Here is a 2,181-nt window from a genome sequence, read left to right as displayed (position 1 = left end):
CTGAAAACATGTTAATGGCATTTAAATAACCACATGTGGAGTTTGAATTTGAACCTTGGTTCAAACCAACTTCATTTAAATTGTTGCTAGTTGCATTAGCTCAATCAACAGCATATTGCCATGACATTATCATGCATCATAATTGTTGCATTGCATTGATTGTGTTCCTCTTTGTTTGCCGGTAATTGTCCCCTCTTGATAGACGTGGTTCGATGATGAGTTCGATGACACCGATGAAGAACTATTAATATCTTCAGAAGTGCCAGGCAAGCAAAACCCCCTTGTTCATTCCGATATAATCCCACTCTCTCGCTCCTGCTCTCTTTTACTGCATTAGGACAACAACGATTCATATGTTACTTGCTGCGGTAGCTGAACCCCTTTATCCTTTGCATGACCTGTCATTGCCATAGTAAATAGATGAAACCCACTAGCATGAGTAGGAGTTGTTTGAGCCCTGATGTGCCTAATCATTCATGTTTGTTGTCATGCCTGCTACTGCTTAGAGTTGAGACGGGTCTGATTCATCGGGGATGAGTTGGAAAGTGGTGAACATGTCCTATTGTTGAGAGCTAAGTGTATGAATACGATTTGGTAAAGGTAGCGATGAGAGGCCATGTAGGAGTACATGGTGGGTAGTCTCATTGAAACCATCCTCAGGAACTGAGTTCTGTGTTTGTGATCCATGAAACAGTTACTACCACGCATTAGGCCCGACACCAATGGACCCTCTCGGCTTCTTGATCACCCTTGTCCTCTGTCCAGGAGTTGCAAGTAGTTTCTGGTGTTTGTAGTATGCTGGGGGCCGCACGCAACGCTGACCGTCGGGGTGGGCTGTGTTGCGGTAGGCACGTGGCACGGTGTACCGGGCGCCCGTTTGGTGTCTCGGAAACCTTGCTCACATCGTTCGGGGCCGTATGTGGAAACCTCGGCCGGACTCCCTGCGGATGGAACCTGAATAGGCGATAAACCTGGACTAGAGACTTGAGTGTTTAGGCAGGCCGTGGCCGACACCCTCGTTGGGCTTCCGCTTGAAGGTTGCCGAGTACATGTCGTGTAAACGGCGGTAAGTGGTGAGAGCGTGTGTGAAGAAGTACACCCCTGTAGGGTTAACATCATCTATTCGAATAGCCGTGTCCGCGGTAATGGACTTCTGGGTTGGCTATAATAGTTCATAGACAAGTGAAAGTGGATACTCTAAAATGCGCAAGATAAGCGTGAGTGCTATGGATGGCGTTCTCGTAGGAAGACGGGAGCGGATCCATAGTGGTGTATTGATATGGTGAATATGTGGACTCGTGTGCGCCACCTCAAAAGAGTTACTTGCAGTCGTAGTTCAGGATAGCCACCGAGTCAAAGCTGGCCTGCTGCAGTTAAACTCCACTACCCCCTTTGTTGACACCGATGCATATGTAGCTAGTTCTGATGTAAGTCTTGCTGGGTACATTTGTACTCACGTTTGCCCATTTTATGTTTTTGCAAAGAGACGTTAGTCTCGCTAGTAGTTCCGCGTGGACTTCGATGTTTAGTTGGTTACCTCAGCTACGATCTTGTGCCCTCGGCAGGGTCTTGTAGATAGTCAGGCTTTTTAGCCTTCTTCATTTATAGTTGTCTGTACTCAGACAAGTTAAGCTTCCGCATGTGCTTGTTGTTTGTATGCTCTGAATGTTGGGGTCGTAAGACCCATGTTTGTAATATCTCGCTCCTCGGAGCCTAATGAATAAATACTTTGAGTCGTAGAGTTATGTTGTGATGCCATGTTGTATTTACACATATCGAGCATATTGTGTGTATGATTGAAATGCTTGGTATGTGTGGGATCCGACAATCTAGTTGTTTATCCTTGGCAGCCTCTCTTATGGGGAAATGTAGTCTAGTGCTTCCATGAGCCATAGTAGTCCGCTACAGCCCGGTTCACCGGAGTCCTGCTAGCCCAGCACTACTGCTCAGGACACTTGACTGGCCGGCATGTGTTTCACTTTGTTCCTGTGTCTGTCCCCTCGGGGAAATGTCACGCGGTGACATCCGGAGTCCTGCCTAGCCTGCTACAGCCCGGGTAACCGGAGTCCTGTTAGCCCAGTGCTACAGCCCGGATTCACACGCTAATGACCGACATGCTCAAAGTTGATTCATGTATGTCTGTCCCCATGGGTTAGTGCCGCTTTGGGTTCACGACTAGCC

This window comes from Triticum urartu, chromosome 4 (assembly GCF_003073215.2).
Source record: "Triticum urartu cultivar G1812 chromosome 4, Tu2.1, whole genome shotgun sequence".
NCBI classification, from domain to species: domain Eukaryota; kingdom Viridiplantae; phylum Streptophyta; class Magnoliopsida; order Poales; family Poaceae; genus Triticum; species Triticum urartu.
Note: the sequence above shows the minus strand (reverse complement) of the source record.